Source organism: Amblyomma maculatum, chromosome 1 (genome assembly GCF_055883805.1).
Source record: "Amblyomma maculatum isolate TAMU_Amacu chromosome 1, ASM5588380v1, whole genome shotgun sequence".
Taxonomy (NCBI): Eukaryota; Metazoa; Arthropoda; class Arachnida; order Ixodida; family Ixodidae; genus Amblyomma; species Amblyomma maculatum.
Window position 1 is genome coordinate 191872656 of NC_139344.1, and position 25923 is coordinate 191898578.

The window sequence follows — 25923 nt, forward strand, 5'->3', positions numbered from 1 at the left end:
TAAACCCTCATTGCTCATTGGAGGGTCAAATTCTAAAGTTAAAGCTCAGCTACTTTGGTCATCTGATGAGAAGAGAGGAGTCGCTGGAGAAAGATTTTATGTTGGGAAAGGTTGAGGGTCACCGGAGAAGGGGTAGGCAGCGAACGCGATGGTTAGATGGCATCCTCGAGGCGCTGCAGATGAAGTTATGTGATGTTAGGAAGATAGTGAGAGACCGGAAAGCGTGGCGTGATATGGTCCATAGGGTCACGAAGAGTCGGACACGACTGAACGACTGAACTGAACTGAACTGAAAGAATTTGAACCATAGAATTTCTATTTTGAAACTCAGCAGGACAAACATGAGAAGTATACAGCACTGAAACAATCTAAATCTCCATACCACAGGCACACGTGATCACAGGGAATATAACAGATCAATGCCTTAACACTGCTTCTTCATTTTAACCCACATTTGCTCCACCCACCTGCAGTGACACAAACCATAATGGTCATTAAAATTCTGAAGAAAAAATTACAGCTGCCAACCCTGCAGTTAAACCTTAGTCCCAACTAAGTTGGCAAAATTATATAAAAACAATTTTTTTTTATAAATACCAATATACACATTATTTCACCACTGCCCTTTTTGTATACCCCTACCTTTATTGTACCTCGGTTACTTTGTTCTGCCTTTCACAGAAACTGCCAAAGCTTCGTTCCTTTTCTATAGTATACAGTACACTGATTCTGCTGCCTTGTCACTGTCAGCTGTATGTGGAGTGAGACTTGATCAAAATTTTTCATTGGCCTTTCCTGCCAATTAGAAGGACGGAAAATAATGTTTTAAAAAATCTAAAATCGAATGCAGATTTCTGTTGTCATTTCTATTAACTTGACATCAGGCAGCCCATGCTTTTACGTTGACTGTTTCATAGCAGTATAAGATCAGCAAATACTATAGGAGGTATACCAATGATCGAAATGGGTGTCATTTGTCATGCCACTGAAGCAAAGTTCAAATCTCCTGAAATATAGCAAGAACCACTTGTGTACTTACGCAGCTTATCTCTACAAATGACTTCAAGTCTGCGTGACTGTATTTCTCAAAGTTCCTCAAAAAACAAGCCCCAAGGACAAAATCAAGTAAACAGACATGGGTCGGCAAATAAGAGTGGGAAAATGCTACAGTTACTTACCCGTCGTTGCCTCGATTGTATTCTGCAGATCCTCTGCAATGCCTTCACTCTGCTTGTAGCTGTCCCAGTCCAGTTTTGACTTTTCCTGCCTGTTAGAGAGCGGAGCTCTACACTGAAGCTTGTACTAGCTTGTACTACATCAGGGCACAATCAATCATGAACTACAAAAGCAAAAGCATGCCAAATTCTGGGCGCACCCCAACTAAATTTGGAAGTCACCATTGGGGTGGCCATAGTTTAATTACCCACTAGCCCACACCCTGACCCTTCTATGCTTCTACAACAAAGAACCTCATCAACGAAGCAGCTAAGAATGCATCAGGCCTCTCACTTTTCATATTACATGCAAGAAGAATAACAAAGTCTGTCCAAGCAGTAACACAGGTGGTATATAGTCGTCCCCCTTCCAAGGCACAAAAAGAAAGAAAAAAAACATTATGCTGGATGCAAATCTTGGACGATAATGAAAGGTTTTTTTCCCCCAAATAACCAGCCATATTGCATACTGTTTTCATTTCATGATCTCAGCAAATCAATAACTCAGCACCAATGCAATACCTTACCAGTACAGGTACCATCAAAAAGTAAATGGAAGGCAATGCTCGTCAAAAACGTCAATTTTAGTCGCCAATATTTTATGCATTGCTGAACAGATGTGTATTCAGTCTAAATGTGGTTCTATGAATTACATGGTGCACAACAAACCTCGACCATTTGGCTTTGGATTCAAGGAAATTCAATTTATATTCAACAAAGTTGCCTTCCTTTTGACAATGGATATACAAGACTCCAAGAAGTTATGAGTTGTAACCACTATCGTGTTGAAAACATTGTTGGTTCATGAAACGATGCCACAAAGTGCATGATAAAATGGCTTTGGTGACTACACAATGGCACTCATGGAGCCTCTGCGCAGTGCTGTCTAGAAAATGTTTTATGGTTTACAGACAGAACAAGGTGCAGAAGATGGGTAAAAAAAAGTCAAAGGAAACTGAGCAAGGGTTGAAAGGCAGCCAAGACAGAGTAAGCAAGGCTAAACACTGTAGGACAGTTAAACAGGGTTAAGTCCAAACTGAATTTTACGCTGATTACTTGCTCCTGGCTTTCATTTTATTATAAAAAGAAAAAAGAAAACAGCAAATTACAGGGTCAGCATACATAATGCGATTACGAGTACCAAAGTTAGAATGACCTATCATAAAAAAATCCTGACCATCAATAGTGTTAAACAATGAAATGTGTTCTGCATTCTAAACTGATCAGCATTCTTACTACGTAAAAGAGAAGGTCAACACTAACCAGTGTACTAATTTTCTGCTTCTTGCTGAACAGCTGGTTCAGCACATTTCCTGCTCCACCTGGCTTCTTTTTTCTGAAGGGAAAAAAGGAAACAAGTTACTGATCATACAGTGCCTTTTCATTTTCTTTTTCTACTTTTGACTCGAACACACTGTGTGTACAGAAAGAAGCATAATGTTGTTGAACCTAAAGGGATATTTTTAACAGCTGTCAAAAAGCCACTTTTTGTTTTAAAAGAGACATGAGCACATTTGGTAACAACTAGGGGGAGGGAGAAAGAAAGATGTAACCTGTGCGGGATGTCATACAAGGTGTCCTCCCAGTCACATCTGGCTACCCAGACGTGAAATGAGTATGAACACAAACATGATTTTCCTGGGAACCTTCCCTCTGTTTGAATTCAGAAAGTTGCCATGAGGCACTATGAGCACAGGTGGTCTCATTACAGCACCCCAGTGGCATGGCGCCCTATGCTAGGCGTCACCCTCGTTCTGATTACCCTCAGCTGCATGGATGCTCTGCGACAATGATGACAACAAACATGGTTCGCACAGAAGCGTTTGCCTTGAACAGCTAACACTGCAAAATACAAATGTGCCAGCAATAAATCTGGCCCAGCCCATTTAATTAAAGCTTTTTATTAGCATGTGAGACTACAATTTCTCCCTTTTTTGAAACTGATGAATTGTTATAAGCAGCGAGAGCATGGGATTTATTTCCATGCAAAACTTGACAGTTGACTACTGTATGGAATAATTACGCACATTTTACGACATCCACTAAGCACAGATGCATTTTCCTCTGCTTTTATGAGCAAGTCTTCTTTCACACAAGACATGTTCTCTCATTGCATCCCAGTGAGCAAAAACTACACCTACTCCCAGTGTGACGCTACACAAAATGCATGCACGCAGCACTCACCAAACTGTTTGACAGGAAAACATCACCAGCTTGAGGAACTTTTCTAAGCTCAGTTTTTAAGAATAAGTTTTTGTATTTCTAGCTGGTTTCAGTTTCTTGCAGACTTAAAATTAATCTTTTTTTTTTTTTTGTTATATCGTCAACAGGCAAAATGCTTTCTTCAAAGATTGCAGTATAATAGTAAATAAACAGACATAAAAACCCTACACATTTGATGCCCACAAAATATGCCATCATAAGAACATCTAAGCAGGACTGGCAGTAGTGTTATGCCACATTCAAATGCTGGGGAAATACAAATTTTGACCTAATGTGCACAGGTCTGCCACCCTGAACAAACTATAAAGGCTAAACAAAATTTAATTATTGGCTCTGCCACCTTGGACGGTACCACGGCTACCATAACTATGTTATTCTGGTACATGCATTAGTAAAGCATTGTTTAGTGCTTTTGACAAGCAGGAAACAAAGCATTACAGACTAGGAGCATAGCCAGAAATATTTTTCCAGGGGGTGTCATATGCACCAGTGAAAAAATAAGAGAAACAGCCTCTGCCCAAACAATATCAGAGTCATTTTTCTCCTTTAATAAAGCCAAAGGTTTCAAGTTTCATTGACTGCAATATCTACATAAAATAAAAAGTGCACACAGGACTACGAGGACTTGATTTGTAAAACACATATGCACTAATTCGGAGATTCAGAGCCTAGCAAAATTGTCTAACATTTGTAATATGTCCACTTTGTGTCGGTATCCACTGAGGGGTGAAGCAGATACTGCGCTTTTTTTCTCCCAAAAAAAACAAACCAACTGAAGACATTTAGTTTAGCTTAATTTGTTTAGCTTATAAGGTTAAGCAACTCAGGCTGAGAGATGCCATAGTGTGGAGGGCTCTGGAAATTTCAACCACCTGGGGTTCTTCAATGTGCACTGACATTGCACAGTACATGGGTGCCTTGCAAATAACTGCGTAAATTGAAAATCTGTGTACTACATGAAAAGAAACGTACGGTATCCTTCACACTTCTCGCCAAACACACAAGCTGTGCTATATGGGAAGGAAAGGCGGGAGTGAGAGAGAAAGAGGTACCGTAGTGGAGTGCTATGGGATCCAGGTGAGGCTGAGAACAAACACCTACCAAATAATCTATGGAAACAAGAGGATACCATAGGGAGTACAGAGATGCATTAGCCAGTTTAATCAGTATGTTATTACCAAATTCAATAATTTTTATTTTTATTTCTCTCCAGTGTAGCAAGGAGAGATCCCAGCCCAGAAACATTTGGGGAAGAAATAAACAAATTTTACGGCAGCTGAAGAAACAATACTTGCTAGAGAAGCAAATTAGACGTACCATTTCTACCATTCATGGCCATACGCTAGAACACTGTGCATGCTACCATAGTCAATACACAATTCATGAGTCTCATTAGCGTCAGTTGACATTAATAAAACTTAATCACCAAAGCTAAATGCCATTCAGCTGAGCTACAGTAGGGAACTGAGACTAGATCACTCTACCACCTTCACTGCTAATCTGACATCAATAGCAGAGCATGTCTGCATTTTTCAATCAGCAAGGTTCCCCTCGGTAACAAGATCAGAAGTATACAATTGGGTAATACGCATTATCTTGGAAAAGATAGAAGCTTCCATTCTCGTCAGCCACATACCCAGGCGGCAGAGGTGACTTGGACTGTCCAGCAACATCCTCCTGAGTCTTTGCAAATAAGCTTCCTTTGAGTCTACTGACACCTCCTTTTCAACCCTGAAATATCAAAACAAAGTGGTGCACTCATAAATGCAAAATTCTTGCAGGCAATTATACCTGTCGAGTCCAAACAAGCTACACATGAAGTCATTTCTCAACCTTTGTGTGCTACGTGGAAGTTACGTACGATTTGCGTTTGGATACATATAAAATTGTCAAATGTTTCGGTTTTATTACAGCCTCAAACAAGTAAATTACGGTATGCATGCACATTTCTGTACAGAGCCACTAATTTTAGGCATGGCACATGGTGTGGCAAACCCAAACATTTAGACTGTACAAAATATTGTCAAGACAAGCCCCAAGGAGCGTCGGCTTCCAGCACTGATATCAGGGTTCAGCCCCCAGCACGCCTCTCGAGCCAACGGTCACAACATCGTCGCTGTTCCCAAGCGCGGCGGCCGTGCGGTGCTAGGCACGTGGCATTATCCCCCCACCCCCCTCATGCACGCGAAAGGAAAACATCACCTCGATGACAAGGTGAGAAGAAAGAAATCGGTATGGCTGAGTTAAGGTGTCCTGCAGCAGCCGAGCTGTTAAAACCTTGCCTCGGTCAGTAATGATGGTCGACAGTGCACTGCGTCTAAGCACAATGTCGTTGATAAAAAAGTGAACAACTTCACCTTTATTTCAGTGTAGCGTGTCAAGTAGTCTGTGGCAGTCCATGGCGATTACGATCCCCTTGTGGCCGTTCGAGGATAAAGGAAATGGACCTAAAAGGTCCATACCCACTTTCTCGAATCATGTCAGGAGTGGCTTAATAGATTGCAACATGCCGGATGGCTTGAGCGCGGCCCAGGCAAAAAAATAACTATTGCATTCCAATTGGAAATCATCAATTGGAATCAATTGGAAATTCCCTAATGTGTTTTCGGCACTTTTGAAGAATACCGATTGGAAAATACCAACTGAGCTATTCCAATTGGCCAACACCAAATGGTCAGCCCCAACGGGTAGGCACCAAATGGACCATTCCAACTGACAGACACCCATTGGTCAGCTACAATTGTCAGGCACCAGATGATCCTACAATGACAGGAAGCAATTGTCAGGTGGTCCGATCAATTTATTAAGAAAGATTATAGATATAGAGTCTTATCATGGCATCCAGCTCAGTCCCTGGCAGGTCCCGGCTTGCTCACAAGGCATCCAGGTCCCTGGCGAAATTCCTGCAATTATCATTCAACAGCCTTACTACAGTGAAACATCAATATACAGCAGTGGCCAGGAACAAGTTATATAGAGCACACAAAGTAAACCAATATACACAGCACTGAAATTTACTGCAAGCTTAATTTCATGCATGAACATGTTTTATACCTGGCAGGTTCACGGATAAAGCTGTAGGGAGATCCAATCGGACCGCTAGTTGGTGATTCATAAGGATTTACAGCCCAATGAACAGCTTCCACAATATTGCCTCAATCCTCTAGTGCACTCTTCCTGTTTAATATTAGTACTGAACACGAAAATAAATTGCTTTATCCTCACACCTAAAAAAGGAAACAAGTTAAATAATTACTACTAGGGAACTACTTGTTTTTTGGGGAAAGCAGCGGACTATAACAACCAAATCCAAACAGTACATGAACTGATGTTACGATGCGAAGAAAAAAAAAATAAGCTAAACAGTTCAGAAGGCAGTATCATACAGGCCATACCTAAATTAAAATACGCTAATAACACGCGCTTTAATAATTTCAAGCACAGAAAAGGCAACCACTATCTGAAATTCTGTTTTCTTGTAGTGGGGCACAACCACTTTCAAGCTCGCGAGCTTGAGCGATTATCACATTGTACACGGCAGTTATGCATTAGGTGTTTGCGCTGCAGCTCAGACTGTCCCCACAGCCTGTAATAAGTAATGTGAGAGTAGAGCGCGCCACTTGCGAAGACAAGCATGTTAAAAAAAAAAAAAAAAAAAAAAACACCTTAATTCTTTGAAGACAGTCTGTTCAACCAACGCCTTGGATTACCAAAAACAAGGAGGTTGGTTATAAGCTTCGCAAAATTGCAAGAGTGGAACACGGTAGCACCTTCTTTATGGCACTCGACATACACGCACGGACGCCACTGCGCCGACTACGCCTGGTTATCGGAGTAACGAATTCCTTAACGCTCTCGTGTTAAAATGTGTCAGTAGATTCACTCCTATGTCACGCATACATATTCATATAATCTCCGCTGTGCAGATTTTTACGAAACGCGATCGCTGTACTCACTTCCAAATGCGGTCGCTTTCGCCGGGGTCGTCCGTCTTGATGTGTTATTGCCATGAACCACTGTTGCGTCAAAGGTGACAATCCTTTGACACTAGGAATTGGCACAACTGCGCAATCGATGACCTTGCAGCGCACACAGGTTGGTGAAGGTATCCGAGCATACTGCGCGCACTCGCACACACAAGGAAAAAAACTGCTGCCGCGAGCCGAGCCGCGGAAGGCACCAAGCGCGGAAAGATAGTAGCCGCACCAAAGCTGGAGTTTGCTCCGCGACGCCAGCGCTCGGTTTCCAGCGGAGCGGAACTACAAAACCTACGCGCACCCGCGCAGCGCGCGGCTGTCTGCGGAGTCTGCGCAGCCCGCTCGCTCGGGAGCGCGTGCTACAGGCAGCCGCGCGTGCAAGCGGAGCGGGAGAAGGAGAGTGAGGACGAGGGGGGGATGGTCGTGCGTCTGTGCGTGCAGAGCCGGCGCTCTTTGCCAGTGGTGTTTCTTATTTTTGCTTTTTTCTGTGCCCCGGCTGACATAGAGGCTGGCTGGAGGCACGCTTTTTATCGGTGCTTTCGAAAGTGAGAAATTATGATTAATTGATCGCCGCGGACATTGTTTTCAAAGAGCGCTTGTTGGCAGGCTCAGACTAAAAAAAAAAAAACACATGAACGCGAATTCGGTACTCGAAGGCAGAGGCAAGCGACAGGTATTTTGAAGGACTTGAGGCGGCACCTCTTGATGTCTCTTCCATGTTGTTCAGAGAATGAAGGGTCAAGCCTTCTCGTTGAGAATTGATACGCGTGTACACAGCGACGAGTGCTCCGGGCGCTGGTTGGGGAGCTTCCTTTCCATTTGTGACTGCTCACTTGAAAGGGGCCTATTCAACTCTTTGGGGCCAGACGTTTTAGGCGATGCGAACTAGGGATTGCACAGCTATGCTGTGCAATCCCTAGTTCAGTTATTTCCTCTAGCGAATGCGCAGTTTTGAGCTCCCAAAGCAGGATCGCGTATGAGGATAGAACGATTAACGTATGTGTTTTCCCTTTATAAGCGCCGAGTGATGGCATTAATGACATATATCTGTTTCTTGAGGCCGACTTGGTTCTGCGATGGCTGCTGCGGCACCGCCAGTTACAAACAGAGGTGCGAGATACGAGCGGTACGAGATACCTAAAAAAAAAAAAAAAAAAACGACAACCATCGTTTCAATACGAAATAGAGAAGAGCGAAAAACACTTTCAGGAGTTTTGCGAAAAAGCGCGCCGTCACTTTTTCATTCCAGTTTTTTTTTTCTTGCCTCCTTTGTTGGAGCGCGACGGCAGCCAGAATGCGGCCGGAGGAGGAGAGAAACAACCGAGTGCGCGGGGGCAAACACGTGCTGGAGAGCAGCGCGGAGCAGACGACAGCATGCTTTTAAAGGCCGCTGTACGGTTGCTTTTTTGACCCGCTCCGCACGCATGCGGCCCGCACGTTTTCTGCCTCAAGCGGACGTGGTGCGGAAAGGGTGTTGTACGATCGTTTTGCTGACTGCTGGTCAGCCGGACGGTTCCAGCGTCCCGATTGGCGCGTTCGGGCGTCGCCTTCCGTCCAATACCATCATACTCCAACTGCTGCGTGACCACCGCGGAGCTCTTTCGCGTCTTCATCTCTTTCTCTATGCCTTCCTTTCTAGCGTGCTGCATCTCGGCTGTGTCGGAATCGCCATGGCGTGGTTTCTGTCGAGGCTTTTGGTGTGGTCGATGGCTCTCGTCAGCTACCACATAGCGCGGAATATTTGTGCGTCGCATTTTTTGGGAGCTTAGAGGCGCCAGCCGGCCGCCACGTGGCTTAAGCCGCGATGGTAGGCCAGTCCAGGCTGCGGCCTTTTACGTTCTATGCGCGCGTTCCGAGAGGTGTTGTGAACACCGATTTGTGCAAGGACCTTGTTAAAAGGTTTTCCAAGAATGAGCTAGGAGGAGTTCAGGATTTTGGGGCAGGTCGTTTTGAAGTGCACTTCAAAACACGGGCAGCAGTTGATCGCTTTCTAGCAGAACCTGTTGTCCATGCGAAAGGTCAAGATATCCCGTTTGAGTATCGAGGGGTGCGTACCAAAACAGTGCGCGTGTACTGTTTCGAGCTGGACCAGCCCGAAGTTCTCCTGACCAGAGAACTGGAGGCTTACGGTAAGGTATTAGGAAGAGCGATGGAGCATGTCCCGGGGTTCCCCGACGTTCCGTCAGGAAATGTCAGGGTCCGCATGGAAATGACCAGGGAGCTGCCAAACCTCTTTAAAATTGGCGAGAAAACAGTGCAGTGCGAGTACGACGGTGTAGTGCGTGTGTGCCGCAAGTGCGGCGGCGGAGGACATCTGTCCGCAGCATGCACGACGCCGCAGTGCCCGCGGTGCGCTAAGTTTGGGCACGAGACGTGCAACGCACCCTGTCCCAAGTGCGGCGGTGACCACCGATATGCCGACTGCACTAAGCGGACGTACTCGACGGTGGCAGCGATCTCGGAGGAGCCAGAGGCACCTCCGGAGAATGTACCTTCCCTAGGTCTATCGTCCGAGGTCGTCATCACCCACGTGGAGGCAGGCCAGGACGAGGGAGACCTCGTAGCAGCCGCCGTGCCGGGTGGCGCCAACGAGGCTTCACACCGCGCGGAAGCTGACAGCGGCGCTCCCGCCACCGCGCCTGAGGTCCCAGCTGGCGGGGGCGCCAGCAGTGGAGAGGGTAAAGCTGCTTCTCCCCCTCCTCCTGCGGAGCCAGCTGACCACGCGGTCACGCCGGACGGAGTGCGACCGGCACCGGAGGAACCGGTTGTCGCAGCCGATGCAGCGGCGGCTGAGACTGACTATCTGCCCGCGCGGACAGCCAGGAAACGCCGCTTGCGCGGCGGTGTCGCCAACCGCAAGAAGCAGGGCTCGGAGCAGGACTCGGATGGGAATTCCACCGCGTCACCCTTGGAACAGCCCCTTGCCAAACGGCCGGAGGTTGAGATCACCGGTGGTCGGTTCGCGGTGCTCTCGGACGACGGCAGCTCGGACACGGAGATGGACGAAAGTGGTGAGAAGGAATCTTCAACCCCTTGTGTCCATTGTAAGAGTCTTCGCTGCGATTGTTCATTGCTATCGTCAACTACCTACCCCTCCTCGCCCGAGGCGGCATCTGACGCCTCGAGTACGGAAACCCCCCCTTAGAAAGTCTCTTGCTCCCCTCTGCTGTGTTCTCCAGCTAGCGCCCTTTCCTTTCCCAGTGTTGTTCTGTTAATAATTGGTTGCAGTGTTCCTTTAAAATAAATAAACCGCCATGGCTGCCGCTCTCACCATTGCCACATTAAATTGCCGCGGCATTTCTCGCCGTCCGAAACAAGCAGAGGTTATTGAACTCGCGCGAGCTAAGAACATAGATATACTGGTTTTGCAAGAGACTTTTGTTTATCGCTTAAGCCAGATTGGGAACTTTGACGAAACCTTTGGCACCAGATCTTTTTGGAGCTATGGAGCATCGGGCTCCCGCGGCGTTGCCATTATTTTAATGAAACGTTTTCGCGGTAAAGTCCTGCGCCACTCTAGAGATTCTGATGGCCGTGTTTTGTCTGTTGATCTTGATTGCGGCTTACGCGTGGTGAATGTGTATGCTCCATGTACGGGCTGTGACCAGGGTGCATTCTTTTCGTCTTTGGATGCATACCTGGTTGGTCCTTCCAGAGTTGTTTTTGTTGGGGACTTTAATTGCGTGCTTGATGTTACGGACCGAGTGTCCACTCGCGGTACCCCAAGGAGGCGGGACCGCAATGGGGCGCAAGCGCTTGGGGCAGTAGTGAGTGAGCTAGAGCTTGATGATGCATGGCGCTCGCTCCGCTCAGGACAGTCAGGCATGACTTGGTCTGGGAGGCGCGTGCAGAGCCGCATCGACAGGTTCTACGTTTCTCAGTCACTGGTGCCCAGCATGCAATCCATGTGGACATTTTCAACAGCCCTTAGTGACCATAAATTAGTTATTCTCCGCTTCGCTCACGGTTCGTTAGCTCCTCGCGGCAAGGGACCGTGGCGTCTCAACCCGCGATTATTAGATAAGGAGGTAGCGAATGACATTAAGTCTATTTTAAGCTCCGATTTGAATAATGGCTGTGGCTAAAGGTACGTCCGACGGACCCGATCAATGGTCTTAAAGGTACGTCCGACGGACCCGGTGCGTTTTTCTTCGGGATACGACGGACGGATCCGGGAAATATTTTTCAGAGGTACGGCGGACGGACCCGATCGGTAGGGTTCTTCCGACGGACCCAACGCATTTTTCTCCGATATGGGCCTTGGGATCCGTCGGGAAAGCCGGACGGATCCGAGATCCCCAGATGTGGTTGTAGCAACAACACGGTAGCCATATGTAGCCAAATCGAAGTTGGTATGAGGTGTACGTGCGAGGTGCAGGAAGTATGTACTACTGCATGCGAGAAATGTGAAATTACAAAGAATAGTGCCTAGAATGGGTGATATACTACTTGATGGCATGATGATAGGTTTACGTGAGTTGGACCGCGGCAGGGTCGCAAGCACGACCAGCGCAAGCGCATGTAATCGCAGTGTTGACAGCCAGCCCGCGGCCCGCACGTCCGCTCATTTGGTCCTCGTTATCATGTGGATTAACGTCTACGACGGTCGTTATGTAGTTTTGATTCTTCAAAGTTTCCTCACTTCTATCTGTGATGAGATGCGTCACGTATCGCATCGCTTTCTGCTCGCATTGAGGTTTGGTGCTGCAAGTTCTACGTAGTCGCTAAAAAAGCTGGGTGCCGCCGGCGTGTCTCTAGCCCAAGCATCGCGTCATTCGTGTTTGTTGGAGGTGTGGTTTGTGCTTACCGTGAGATGCTGTGATGTACGGATTACGTCCTACTAGAGTGCTGTGTGAGACTACGAAGAGTGCTGTGATGAGTGCGCCGATGTCCGGACGGACATCAGTGTGACCGTTTATGATCGGCGATGTTGCACGTGCATGTCAGTGTTTATTAGGTGCAGTGGTAATTTATTTACACGCGCTGTGCAACAATCAGACGAAAATAAGTCATCGACAATTTGTTAGCCTGTACTACAGAGCTCAAAACTCGGAAAATGGGAATGCACGATGCAGTTTTCGCATGTTGGAGTGGACCGAAAAATAAGTGCCCAGCCCACACCGCCGGGATGCGTATTACTACAGGTGAAATGGTTCAGGTTTCTGTAAAATAGCTGCCTGGCACAGCACCTTTCTAAATGTTCAGGCTTTGTACTATTGTTGAAGGCCACTTTATCATTAATAAAGGAACGAATATGCTTTATGTGTTAATGACTAATGCTTTTTCAACATATTATGTTCTTTTTTCTTTTTTTTCGTTTTTCCTTAGTTTCCTTTGTTTTTCATGCTAGAAAAACACAAATAGTACACTTTTGAACTTGTCAGTCCAAAGCTGAACATGAATATCTGCCATGCATGTGACAGCTTTAATGCTAGAAAGGTTGACGTGTATAGCATGTACGTAGACGCTGCGACATCTTAGTGGCACGTTCGGCTACTTGCCCCAAGGTCGTGATGTTTAATGCCAGTGATGGCAGTCGCACTTTGGTGCAGGCGAAATGCAAATGCTTCTGTTTTCTGCAAGATGTCAATGCAAAGTACAAAGCCCGGGCAGTCAAATTAGTCTGGAGCTCTCCACTACTGTATTTTTCATAGCTACATATGTCACTTTAGAATGTGAAACCCTACATGCCACAGGTAGGCTGCATTGTTTTTTAGATTTTGTAACCTCTCATCTATGTTTTGCAACATTTGGCTAATTTTAGTTCTCAAACAGTTGTTAAAGATGAAACCAAAGCAGTTCTTGGCATGGTTTCCTGCTTGGATTAATTTGCTAATTGCAGTTCTTTGAAACTTGCATCAATGCTGGACAGTTCAAATAGCAGGCAGTTGAATTACAGAAATGATGTGGATCGTGCATATCAGTTCGGACAAATGGAAAGTAATGGTCCCCTCCTTGCATGCATAGGTGCCCTTAGACAAATACTCGGGTGTGTGATTGTGACGCATATCAAGGGTCAACAGAAGGCCATGTGGAGCCAGTGTGATATTCTTCATGAAGGCTAAAGTAGAATTGTACAACAGCTGCTGTACCATGCAGAAAAGAATTGATCATTTAGTGTATGATTAACTGACCATGAATAGCATCTTACTCAGAGTATGATGTGATATATATCTGGTTTAGCATCCCAAAATAACTACGGCTATGAGGAACACGATAGTTGAGGGCTCCGGTATAATTTCGACCACCTGGGGTTCATTTACATGCACTGACACCGCACGGTGCATGACGGCCTATTGTTTTGCCTCTATTGAAATACTCCTGCTCTGGCTGGAACCAAATCTGCATCTTTGGGTTCAGCAGCCAAGCACTAACTACTGAGCCAGCACAACGGGGCCAAGTATCAAAATGCATGCCATTACATTTCCTTCTAGCCTGTGGTTTTCTTCACAGAACTAATGTATACAAGGAAAAGTAAATAGCAAGAAAACACCAGTTTTATCGCACATTATATTCACATTTCAGCAAACATTCTCTAGGAAAAAAATTCTCATAATGTTTGCATGAAAACCATGAACATCTTACAAAAACAAAACAATGCACTTACTCCACTGCAATTATTAATGGGCAAGGTTGCATCTATGCTACTACACTGCACTTATCACAAAACCACAAGCCCCAGCTGCTTTGGCCAATCACTTGATGAAACTAACGGAGACAGATGTCGCACACCACAGACTGGTCGTCTCGCAACATATCTCTGCATATATTGCATTTCAATTTCATGCCTTTCCACTTAGCTTCAACTGTTGCCAGCATTACTAGTCACCCATCTTTTCTGACATTCCTTTTTACGCTGTTGGGATCAGCATCCTTGTTAACGATGGTCTCTGGAATTTTCGATGCTATCATTTTCACATCTTCCTCATCTGAAAGAATGAAGGAAAGACAAGCTTTGAGCAGAAAAAAAAATTAGGGAGACTCCTAATCTCCACCTGTAAGGGTATGGTGTGCCAGCGTTAATGGTTCTTGTCTGCAGATCCCACTGTGAATTCCTGTTAATTTACATGCCCTTTGCTACAAACATAATTACTAATTCCTTAATTCATGTCTCTGTTATCTCAGATATACTCATTAGCATACGGTCGTAGGCTGCCCTGTTAGGTGATAGACAACCTGGCATAGACCTCTGTAAGCCTCAACCTTTCTTAATTGGAGCTGAAACGTCCCAGAACATATTTCAAATACAACTTTGTAAGCTTGACTTAACAGCTCCTGCCATGTCGTGTGGCCTCGTGACATTTGGCTCGTGGCACTTTTGGCTTGTGCACAGGGGTCATCTGTTAAGTACTGGTTAACATGCATGAAAAATACATTTTCACAGAAACTGGTGGTAAATGGTCAAGTGGTGCACTGCAGATTCTGAAATGTATACCTATATGCATGCAAGGATTGCATCATCACATAACATGATCAAGAGTTCTATCAGTACCTGTAGTTACATAGCATTTCAATGCCCATTAAAGGACCACCTCAGACAATGGTTGTTGTTACCACAAGACCTGTTCTAACAGCGTACTGACACCATTCCACTGAGCGATGGACATGTATATGCATACCCTAGATAGCTCATGATTGTGGATCTCATTTATTTCTATGACTTCCAAGGAGTTCCTGTCATCAGAAACCCTACACTTTACGAAATCGGGACAGTTGTCTTGAAAGAAATAACCAGGTTACCTTGACGCAATGCTAAATTACGGAGCGTGAATATGCTGCATGAAGATACCAAGAAGCTTGTACAAAGAAAGGTGAGAGTGAAATGGCAGGATTTTTGAAACATTGAAATAAACTACAAACTATACTTGTCAAACCTGTCATTAAGGAATGGAAATCATGCAGTAATCAAAAACACAACATGGAGGCCATTTTAGGTCATCTTCACAAAAGTCATACCCACACCTCACACACAGCTCAATACTTATGAAAGAGGACAAACCAATATGAAAAGAGTGTGGAGATGAACTAACAATAAACCATATTTTTCACGTGCGCCAGAGTCGAGAAAATAAGAGGAAACATTTTGTACAATTTTGCAACAGATCCCTTTACATCCCAGCATGATCCTAGGAAATAAGAGAATAAGTGTCCTGTTTAAGTTGTTGCGCATTTCTCTTATATACTATGCAGAACCAACTAGCCCGACAACACGCTCTTCTGAACTGTAATCCTAGGAGAGACGTGCAAATTTCCTGCATTTTTGGTTTCTGAAAATGTTCCTAAACAAGCTACATCCTAAAGAACAGTTTAGTCATTACACACAAATAAATACATTAAACCTTGTTCTTGGTGCATGGCAGCATTAGTCGCTTATGCACCATAAAAATCAATACAATGCTGTAAGGTATACCTTGGTTAGCTATGTTATATGAGACAAGCTTTCGGTCTGGTGTGGTCCTTATTCACGTGAAAGCGCTGTCATGAGGTTCTATGTCCCAGCGATCGGAAAGTGACCTATTCCAATAATTTTACAAACTGAAGGCGATTCTACAGATATCTAAAGACTGGAGTGCTCAACTGTTTTATCAACGTCCGCCTGCTTTGACAGCCTGGAGTGAAACTGTTGAAGAGAATACAGTTTTGAACATTTAACGCGTTTCTGAAGGCGTTGCTTTCAATTACGGGGCCCACAAAAAGCAGCTGAATGTCAAACGCCGCCTAGGTAGGCTTTCTAGCAGGACAGCGGTGTAGCGTGGAAAATCGCTCCGCCGGTCCATCGCTGGCGCCGCTGACTTGACAGGCGAACTGTTCAAACTTACAGCTACTGACCACACCTGAAACACTGAATTGCGCATGATCAAGGCAGAATTTCTCTAACACTGAGCACTGGTAGCTATCGATTTCGCGCCCAATATTGTGAAAATCTGTCCTCTCTTCGATCATTGATACAACCACGGTTGAACATTTATGCGCCTCGGGGTAGGCCAGCCGTTGGAACATGGATGCGTGGTTGTAGCAACGATCACTTGCGTGGCGCACTCTGCAAAATTCCAAGAGTCAGCTTCTGCAACGAAATGTGCAGCGCACATTTTTTAACGCGTACCCAAGTCCGCCGATGCATGCATATCGATCCCGATCGTTTCAAAGCTGCGCGGCCGTTCCGTCGGGTCATGCTAACCTCGAGCATGCGGGGGTTTACACTACATGTACGCAAAATTCAACGACAAGAAAAAGATGCAGGCTAAGCACTTTAGTCTAGTCTTCCCCTAAATACCAAAGAACATTGCTGTTCACAGGGAATTCGGATCATTCGCGCTTCCGGCTTTCCGGTTGTGCACTCTTGTGGTGCGGTGCAGTAGGTCTTAGCCTCGACGAGTCGATGTGCAGCTCGCCGCAGTAGCAGCGCAGGCCTCTAGTAGATTCGGCATGTCTTCTGCCACGGCTCTGTGGTAGAATTTAAACGAAAAATTTGGCTAGAAACATCCTGTTTCCTCGGTCTGCATGTGAGGAAAGAGCATAATGTCATTTCACATACATACTTTGGACTGCCGAATGTTCTGCACGGCGAGGTGTGTGTGTTGTACCAGCGCTAGATCTTCGGAGGTCGATGCAGGACCTAAGACAGCGTAAATGCTAGGAGTAGCTCGCTTACATTACGGGCAGATCGAGGTAATAGTTTAGTGCGAAGCGAAAGCTGCTCGTGAATGTGCGTATCTCGATGCCAGCTGGTGGAGCTGGTGCAGTACGTAGCATCGCCTGCAGCTATTCTTGCCGTACACAACCCTAAGTGAAGACCGTGATCTATGGTAGAACGGATGCACTCTTCGTAGCAATTCATCGAGAGTCGCGGCTAGCTGATATCATAGAGGATAAGATTCATTCACGCGTAGCAAGCGGAATGTGGCCGCGTTCGACGTGTATATAGCCATGAGCCTGTATATCGACGTCCGCCGTATCTTTACGAGAATCGAATGGATACGTCGGACGTACCTTTAGACACTTCGTTGAATAATTCTCTCGATGGTGCTGATTGGGATAGAGTGAAGGCTAGTGTACGCGATTGCTGCCGGTCCTGGGGAATGCGGAGGGCACGTGAGGAGCGCGAAGAGATTAAAATAGTCTCTGATGCGATCCTCCTGGCTTCCGCGCCGCTCTCCGGGGGACCGGGGGTGACCGCTGCACTGCAGTCACTTCGAAAAGAATATCGCGCTCTCCTCCAGCGCAGATGGAATTGTTTGAGGGCCACATTGCGCGCTGAAAAGTGGGAAAGGGAGACGTGGTGCAGTAGGCATCTGCTCCGACGCCACTTAGCACGCACAGAGTCGATCCTCTCAGCAGTAACTGATCCCGATACAGGTTCCATTGAAAAAACACCTGAGGGCATTTTGAAATTGGCAAGGCAGTTTTATGTTAATTTGTACACAGCTCCTCCTCCGTCAACGACCTCTTTTCCTTTTGAGAGGCCGTCAAAAATGGTAGATGTCCCAGGTGGTCCTTTAGAGGCAGAGGAAATTTTAGCAGCCATTAAGGCTTCCAATCGGAATCGTAGTCCAGGGACGGACGGCCTCCCCGTTGAGTTTTACGTCAAATTTTGGGGGCAACTGGGGGGTCCTTTCACCTCATTAGTGAATAGGCTCCTTAGTGAGGGGGCTTTGTCAGATACTCAAAGGGAGGGGCTGATCACTCTCCTGTGTAAGGACGAGTCGAGACGCACTGACCTGAGAGCCTGGCGTCCCATCACGCTCCTGAACTGCGACTACAAGCTCATCGCGAGATGCCTGTCCAAACGGTTAACATTGTTCATTAGCGACCTATTAGGTCCGTATCAGGCTTGTTGCGTTCCAGGCCGCTCCACCCAGCTTCATGGTTTCGCCCTTAGAGACCTCTTTCTTTGGGCGCAGGCGCGTAATGTATCAGGTATTCTTTGTTCATTTGACCAAGAAAAGGCATTCGACATCATTAGTCATGCCTACTTGTTCAGAGTGTTAGAGGAGGCTGGCCTCCACTCTGATTTTCAGAGGATGGTGAGAGTCTTGTACTCAAGGCCTACCTCTGCGGTAACAGTTCAAGGTATGGTTTCGCAGGCTTTCGATGTAGGCCGTGGAGTTAGACAGGGATGTCCCCTATCACCTGCTCTCTATGTGCTTGCAATCGAACCTCTCCTCCAAAGATTAGCAAAAGACTCCCAGATAGGCAGATTTCCTTTACCGCCAGGCTCTCCGCCTGTCCCCATGTTTGCCTATGCAGACGACCTGACTATCGTCGTTCCGAACGAGGCATCTGTGTGCTCCGTCCTTAACGTCATAGAAGGGTACTGCAAGGCTAGTGGGGCTAGGCTGAATAAATCCAAGAGTGCCACCCTGTACATCAGGCAAGCACCGTCCAGTCCAAACCCCTCTCATGGCCTTCCTGTGAGGGATGAAGTTCGTATATTAGGTTTCCACTTCCGTTCCGACGGGTTATCTGAGACCAACTGGCCTCTTGCTAAAGAGAAGCTTGAGAAGAGAGTTAGAGAATATGGGACGTTGGCGTGCCCTCTCACGGCACGGGCTACTGTCGTTCGGTCAATTCTGTTTTCGTTCCTGACGTATGTTGCCTGCATAACACCTCTGCCGGCACGTACCAAGCTGCAGCTTGAGAGAATCCTCTTCCGTTTCCTGTGGAACGGAATGATTGATCAAATCGGGAGGCCTGTGGTGAAACAGCCTCGGGACAAGGGAGGCCTTGGCCTCCCCGACCTGGGCATAGTAACGGCAGTGCTACACGTCAGTTGGACCCAGACAGCCCTGAATTCAGACATGTCCCTGACTCGAAGCTTCACCTCGTTCTTCCTGAGCACCCGCCTTCGTCTTTTTTCGCAAAGCACGTTTTCGCACTGTGTTCCCCGTTCTGGCTCTCCTTCGCCCTTTTACGCCCAAGCAGCTAACTGCTTGGAGCGACTCAGAGGCCTCCAGGCCGACATAGATATTCTGGCAGTACCGTTAAAAGATCTAGCCAATCTTTTGACGCCGAAGCTCCCCCCTAGGTATATTCAAACAGATCTGTCCAATATGCGTCCAAGCTGGAATTTGATACTGGCAGACTTTTTGGATGCAAGCAGAGTAACGTTCATGTATCGCTTTGCACACGGACGGCTTCCCATCCGCAGCAAAGCATTCACACGAGCGAGCTTGCATCCAGTCTGCCCGTTCTGTGGTGGTCGTGAAGACCTTGTGCATATCTTTACACAATGTCTTCTCCCAGCAGCCCTCCTTCGACGAGTGGCTACCTTGTTTAACATTCCAGGAGTGCCATATCAAACTGTCCGGTACCTCAACCCGTTACCCAGGCATGCTGTGAAACAGTTTGTGCTCTTGCTCGTTGAGTGCATGTACCAAGTCTGGTCTGCCAGGTGCGCCGCTGCTTTTTCGCGCAGTGTCCCAGGCCTTCATGAGGTACTCGCACGAGTCCGCAGGGAGGTCTGGTTTCACCTAAGCCGTGAGCAGCGTCACCTCAGCGAGCAAGACTTCATAGACATGTGGAGCAGGCCACCGATTATTTGCGAGGTTTCTGGGCGTACCATAACAGTATCGATATGAAGCCCTTTAAAGTTAGTGTTGTCCTTCAGGACATCCGAGGTCCAAAGAAGGTCCGGTCTCCCTGTGTTTGGCCTGCTAGCACAGCGGGGACCTTAAACGCAGTTGGCATAGTGTTCGGTGACTGCTGTGTGCGTGTCACCACACGACTGCCCCCTTGCCAGGGTATGGCCGTCATCCCAAAACAAATACCTCCGCCTCCCGGACATCCGGGAGGGGGGGGAAGTGCCGGGGATGATGTATGAATGATGACGGGTAGATAGGTTATGTGAGACCTTGAGGTGCGGCGCCTTCTGGTGCCAAACCTCCTCCCATCTGACAACGGCACCACATGAGTAGCAGTTCAGCAGAGCGCCTGACTACCTACATGGCCGCCAGTAGCGATTAGTTGGTCAGTTCATCGCCGCCGACGTAATCCACCAGCAGCAACGTAAAAGGCGTAAGCCTACAAAACGTCTTTTGAGAGATCGGCGTCGACTCGGCGAGTATTTTACGTTGGTGCGGGACATGAGGAGCGGAGACGGCACAGACTTCTTCCAGTACTTCCGCATGTCTGTGGAAAGGTAAGTAGTACATGTTCATATCATCCTTGCCTGTATTTCGTGAATTTCTTAGCGCAGTACGCCGGAGCAGGTAGTGTGCTCGCGTCAGGGATGCATGAGATGGGAAGTGCGTTTTCATCCGTCAGAGCATAGAGCGTGTGAAAACTTTATTACTAAGTTTGTTTTACTCATAACTATGAAAGAGACTGGGAATGCAAACGCGGTTACATTTGTGCATTATTAACCTCAACGAAGCGAACCAAAGGCGCGGAAGTGCTCGTCAATGAAAAAAATAAAGTATGGACATCAATTTCTTGCCTAGTTGGTTCTATTATTATTGTTTTTTTGTGTGTTTTTTTGCCTCAGCTTCGCGGTAATTACCTAGGCTCACCCGATACGAAGGAGTACGGCCAACATAACGTTCATGAATTTCTCAGTCAGTAAAAAGCATGAACTAATTTTAATTTTACCCGTGGCCGCTGTAGCATATCGCCCTTGTTACTCAGCATACATGCATCTGCCGTGCTTTTTTGCGTACAGGAAACGTGGGGTTGTCTAACTCATTTTATTCAATAGACAAGTGTTTCATTATGCTGTTGTTATTGTGCAGGTTTGACAGTCTCCTAGAGTTAGTTAGACCTCTGATTGAGCCACTCAAAGCCTCAGTGGTCAGTTTGTCAGCTGGGGAGAAGCTGGCATTCACATTACGGTAAGCGGGTTTTTTTTTTTTTTTTTTTTTTTTTTACAATCCAGTGACGTGTAAGTAGCATATACCATGTGCAGATGTATGCAATGCTGTCATCTGTTTAAGGTGCATCCACATTTTAAGCTCTTTAGTTATTGCACCGCATGTATGAAAAAAAAATGTATTGTTTACTTGTAATTCACAGTGCACAGTGCCTCATGGGCTTTCTTGTTCTACTTGTGTGCATAGTCACAGCTGTACTAGTAAGCTTTTTAAGTGCTTATGGTTAGCTCCTGCATGTAATCATCCTTTCAGCATTTCAACATCTGCTCAGTCAAGAAGGCAATAATGTCATTTTGGATTATACTAACTTTTTATTGTGGCTGTAAACATTCCTTTACATTTGTGGTCAATTCTATATTGTCAAGTATTGCCATGTCTAGTACACCATGTGCTTTTCGTGAGATCTCCCACTTTGTTTCTTGATTGCACATACCTTATTTTACAAACAATGCAAGACATCCATCGACCAGTGCTAAGTAGAAATGTGAAAATATGTTAGAATATTGTGAATATTTGCTTCACTGTTTAGCTTGCTGTCAGTATTTTGTAGTCAAGCGGTTCCAAAGCTGCTGAAGAGGAAATGCTGAACGCTGACAAAATTTCGCAGCAGAATAATGCTGCAGCAATTACAGTAATCAGCAAACACAGAAAAGTAGTCAGCTCTCCTGATTTATCTTATTATCTTAGGCTAAAAAAAAGGTATAAAAATTTCAGGCCACCATATCATGCTGAACTAATATTTAAGCATACTTCTAGCAGAATGTTGACCATGGCCTATTGACACAAAGGGCTCCCAGCTGCAAAAAAAAACACGTAGACTTGCTTGAATTTTGATTTAGGTGTGATGATCCTAAGTAAATTACATCTCCATAGCTTGATTGCATGCCTTGAATGTCAGGGTCTATTAATGACTTTTTTTGCAAACATACTGCAATTTTTTATGCATGGCTCGTCCAACATCGAATATGTAGATACTGAATACAAGGAAAACAAAAGGCCATATATTTACATAGCATGTAAAGGGACTGTGTAAATCTAAAAAACAGTCCGATAATAAAATATCTCATTACAGTGCATTGCAAATTTGCGTTGTCGTAAGGGAGCAACAGGTCTTGATACTGTTATTTCAATTTAAGGTGGTGGAAAACTAATATTTATGGATTTTGAGTCCTCTGTTGGGGCTTACATGCATCCAGCACATTTACGTTACTTCCTTTTATAAGGTTTCACACTCAAATGTCCATACATTAATTTCCTTTGGATCCTCGTTGATCAGATATTTAGATGCCCAACCATATAGTGAGAATCTGCACTTTTATATTTACCAAGTGTAAAGCTGTATACATTTTGCTGGCTTTTTACAAGGCACATGATTCCATTTCTCGTGTATTAATATTGGCAGAGCATATCACATATACTGGGCCTAGCTCACATTCTCAAGCTTATGGATGGGTGAGATAATGTTAGTATTTGCATCAACCAAGCATTCAGTGAAGAACTGAATACATGTCATAATCTTTTGACTTCTATAATCTGAGTCGTTTGGGATGTTTAAACCCTACAAACCGAAACCAAACAGTACAAGTGAACAAGAGCTCAGTGGCCTGGCTCGGTACTGAGGAAACTCATTGCCAAAGTGCCTCTGACTTCAGGCATTGCAGCAAGTGTGTTCCGAGATTTGTTTGCATGTTCCCTTGTTTAGTTAACAGAAACATTAGTGGTGTGAATGCCAGTGGCACTGCACTTTGTGTTCAAAGTAGGCACAACCTATACGAAAGAAAAATACCACTGCCAAGCCTTGCATAGTCTCATTCTTCGACTACTGCTCCTTGCCCTCAAGGACTTTTATGACATCAGATCAGCTCTGAGATATGAAGCAAAGGGGGCAGGTGTAGTAAGACTCCGACTACGCCGATTCTTTTATTACAGCTAATGATTGGTTGCAGATGTAGTGATCTGCTGACTAATAGAATAATAATTCCAAAATTCTTCGTGCTTGTACTAAGTACTTCATTCTTAATCAAAGAGTGGTTCCATGCCTATGTATTGCCTGTTTGAGATTGTGCTTGCATTTCATGCTTTTCAACAATATGAACTAGTATCTCACCACCATATCAGCTCGGTGATGGACACTTACTCCTGAACTCAAGGATTTGTATTTGATCCAGGCTGTGGTGCCTACTTTTCAATTGAGGCAAAAAGCAAGGCGCCTGTGTACATTGCAATGTTAGCGCACTTTAACGAGCCCCAGGTAGTCAAAATTTTCGGACCCTCCTAACCTAACAGCATCCCTCATAACCTTGGTTCACTTTGCAACGTTAAAGCCGTAAACCAAATTATAAACTGCTTCACTGAATGACATCTGTGCCTAAAAGTTTGTTCCATGTACAAATAGTGCTTTGCATTGGTCCTACTCACTGGGTTTCCTATTTTTGCAGGTACCTGGCACACGGTTCCACGTTGAGGACAATAGCAAAGTCGTACAGGATCTCCGACTCTATAACAGGCCGTATTGTGAGGCAAACATGCATTGCCTTGCGGCAAGTTCTTCAGCCCTTGTATCTCCCAGAGCCAACCACAGCTGACTAGAGACGAATAGCTTTTGAATTTGAAGACCTTTGTAATTTTCCAAATTGTATTGGGGCAATTGATGGGAAGCACATTAAGATAGAGGCGCCTGCTAACTCTGGAACAATGTTCCACAACTACATGGGTGGCTTCAGCACAGTTCTACTTGCTGTGTGTGATGCCAGATATCGATTCATTAAAGTAGGCATTGGGGAATGCGGTTCTCGTGGGGATGCTGGCCTCTTCAACAGCTGTGAACTGGGGAAGGAATTCAGAGCGGGCTCTTGGCCCATACCAGAACCAAGACTGCTCCCAGGCACCTCTGTAGAACTTCCTTATGTCATAGTTGGGGATGAGGCCTTCCCACTGTCTTCAAATCTCATGAGACCCTTCCCAGGAGCAAGCCTGAACTCAGAAAGGAGGATTTTTAACTATAGGCTATGTCGAGCAAGGCGTATCGTAGAGAATGCCTTTGGTATTTTGGCTAACCAGTGGAGGATCCTTCGTCAGGAAATCAGGGCCTCTACAAAAACGGTGGATACAATAGTATGGGCCACTGTGCTTTTGCATAACTACCTGAGGACACTTGATGATGAAGAGGACACCATTTTTCAGTATTGTTCCCCAGCAGATGTTGACAGGGTGGGAGAGGATGGGCGAGTAATTGATGGTGAATGGAGAGCTGATGAGCGCACAGGTCCTGTCTTTACACCTGTTCGCAGGTGCAGCAGCAACAGCTATGGAGCTCAGGCAAAGGCAGTGCGAGAAAAGCTCGTGCGGTACTTTCTCTCTCAAGCTGGACGTGTGTCATGGCAGGACAAAGTACTTGATGCTGGCATTGTACTTCCAAAATAGCAAGTTACATTTACCTTGAACGTGAACATGGTGTAGCCATTGTCGAATTCCGGCCTACATTTTATTCAATAGGCATTTTCAGGTTTGCTCGGTTAGCTCACGTTAAAGCTAGACAAAAGAATTGAGACCTGGCCCACAGCTTGCACTGCTGTGAGTGGTTTTCTGAAACTGGTTCATGTGCTGCATTTAGGAATTCAAGCAATTTCCGGTTTGCAGTGGCAGCACAGCGGTAGGACGCGACATGTGTTGACCATTTGTATGCGGGGTGAAAATCTCTTGAATGCCTAACAGTGCTGCTGTTCTGCTGCTGCTGCCAGGTTCTGGTCTGCATCTGGTTCAGCGGGCCCTCTCATAGCGGTCCGTTTGATCCAGGCCAGCTGGTGACTTTTCATGTATTGGCATGGCACCACAGCTCGCACTGCATTGTGAGTGGCTTCCTGCAACTGGTCCGTGTGCTGCATTTAGGAATTCAAGCAATTTCCGGCTTGCAGTGGCAGCCCAGCGCTAGGACGCGACATGTGTTGACCATTTGTATGCTGGGTGAAAATCTCTTGAATGCCTAACAGTGCTGCTGTTCTGCTGCCGCTGCCAGGTTCTGGTCTGCATCTGGTTCAGCGGGCCCTCTCATAGCGGTCTGTTTGATCCATGCCCAGACCAGCCAGTGACGTTTTATGTACTGGCTTCGCTTCAGAGCTCTCACTGTGCTGCGCTCATGTAAATGTGTGGTCTTTGCCATTTATAGCAGCTTCTTCATTTATTTTTCTTTCATTCCTTTGCCTGTTCGTGCTTGTGGTTTTCTGTTTTTGTTCTATGTTTCTTTTCAGATGACTTCAGACTTGTCCAAAAGGCAGCTGTGAAGTTTACAGGGGCGTTGCAAGCCTGCAGTGCAGTCATGTGCTTATCCTAACCGGATATATATATATATATATTGTCGTGTTTGCGCGTCGTCGATGGAGAAAAGACATACGCGCTACTGTTAAACTGTTAACTTCGTTTATTACTAGATAAGAGGGTGCGACCAGCGTCGGCCGAGGCGTAGGCCGAACTGCCGGGTGAAGAAAAGAGGGAACGGAGGCCGGGGATGGGGCTTGCTTCCCAGAACCAGAGGAAGGCGAGGGAGCCCACCGTGGGGGGCGTCCCGCTGAGCGCAGGCAGGCGGCGAGTCCTCCCGGCGAAGCGCAAAGAGGGATGCGGGCCTGTTCATTAGCGCGCACTGCTCTA

The 25923-nt window shown here is 46.0% G+C and overlaps 1 protein-coding gene and 1 long non-coding RNA gene across 8 annotated transcripts in view; one reads left to right on the top strand and one right to left on the bottom strand.

Moving 5' to 3' along the window:
- LOC146205255 (beta-alanine transporter-like) overlaps window positions 1-25923 on the top strand; it is a 201955-nt gene that overhangs the window by 156925 nt on the left and 19107 nt on the right. The gene's annotated exons all lie outside the window — the stretch shown is intronic.
- The window catches only part of LOC146205262 (uncharacterized), a 76853-nt gene continuing 55390 nt past the window's right edge, over window positions 4461-25923 (bottom strand). The window contains exon 3 of the long non-coding RNA XR_014701585.1: window positions 4461-5168. This is a non-coding gene — a long non-coding RNA (uncharacterized LOC146205262). The remainder of the gene's footprint in view (window positions 5169-25923) is intronic.